This window comes from Lolium perenne, chromosome 7, assembly GCF_019359855.2.
Source record: "Lolium perenne isolate Kyuss_39 chromosome 7, Kyuss_2.0, whole genome shotgun sequence".
Taxonomy (NCBI): Eukaryota; Viridiplantae; Streptophyta; class Magnoliopsida; order Poales; family Poaceae; genus Lolium; species Lolium perenne.
The window spans coordinates 99842991-99844503 of NC_067250.2; positions in this window are offsets into that span (position 1 = coordinate 99842991).

Sequence of the window (1513 nt, forward strand, 5' to 3'; positions counted from 1 at the left end):
GGAGGAGCACGGCGGCGGCGAAGACGGCGAGGATGAGGAAGTGGTGGGCGAGGACGACGCGGAGGTGGAGGTCCACCCCGCAGGCGTTGGCCGTGCTGGCCGGGAGCACGCGGAAGACGCTGCCCATCAGGAGGAGGATGTACAGCAGCCTGAGCTGCTCCGTCGCAACGATCTTGAACATCGCCATGGCGCTCTCTGCTCTCGCCGGCTCTGGCTGGCTGCTTGGATGGAGCTCAACGAGTCCAACGGCCGGCTTTGGGATGCTTGTTATGTAGGCATAGCTGGTACTCGGCGCTCGACTGGCTAGATAGGGAGGGAGGAGAGATTTGAATAGTATTTGAATTTGAAGTTGGCCTGACGTATTTTGCCACCGTAGCTCTCTGCTCCATTGTACTGTAAAGCTGGCTTGCTTTTCTTGTGTAGGAGCAGAATGACCGAGTTAATTGCGCCTCCACCGTATGCTTGTGAGACAACGGCAGGCAAGATTTGGACTCCCGGTCAAAAGGCCGAACACTCCAATGTACTGTACGCTAGGGCCATTTCTTTTGGGCTTATGCTTATAGAGAAGCCAGCTTATAGATTTCGGCGGGGAGAAACTCCAGTGGGGAGAAGCTCCTAGAAACACTTCGTCCCCTTCTTTTGGGCTTATGAAATATAGACTTGTTTGTTGTGCAATGTCCATGCTGCCCCTAAATTTAATGTGCAACTGATTATTGGTTCCATAGTGAGATTTTCTATTTTAGTTAATACATAGAATACACACCATTAGAAAAACAATTATTATACAACAGGTTAGCCTCCAAACAGCACATGAACAGTTCGTCATGTTCTTCCAAATACACAGTAAAGGAACAATTCGTTCCCTTCTTCCAAAAACAGTACAGAGGATGAGAGGAACAGCAGGTGCGGGGGCGGGGGCGGCAGCGCCGGCGAGCGGCGGCTGCTAGCGGCGGGGGCGGGGGAGGCAGCGCCGGCGAGCGGTGGTCGAGCGGCAGGGCGGGGGCGGCTGCGCCGGCAGCGGCGGCGCGCTAGCGGCGGGGCGGGGGAGGCAGCGCGGGCGGCGGTGGTGGAGCGGCAGGGGCGGGGCGGCTGCGCGCGAGCGGCGGCTGTGAGCGGCGCGGCGAGGGAGGCAGCGCCGGCGGGTAGCCGGCGAGCGGCGGGGGCGGGGGAGGCAACGCCGGCGGGAGCAGCGGGCGACCGCTTCCAGTTTTCTCGATGCGGGAGAGGGTGCTCGATGGATTTTTTTTCGTGGTCAACCGTTTTCTCACGTGGAGGGGCAATCTGTCGTAAATTATACCAAACTAGAGGGCAAGTTGATGTACCGGTTCGGTTCTCTCAGCAGAAGCTCGGGAAACTGCTCCCCATCAGTTTCTAGAATTGCACTGAAAGTTGGCTTCTCGGTGGAAATAAGCCCAGGTTAAGCCAGAGAGTTTTTTTGGGCTTCTCCTATTTGGCACCTAGAAGCAGCTCTAGAAGCCCAAAAGAAGTGGCCCGTAGTGACATAATCCACAGG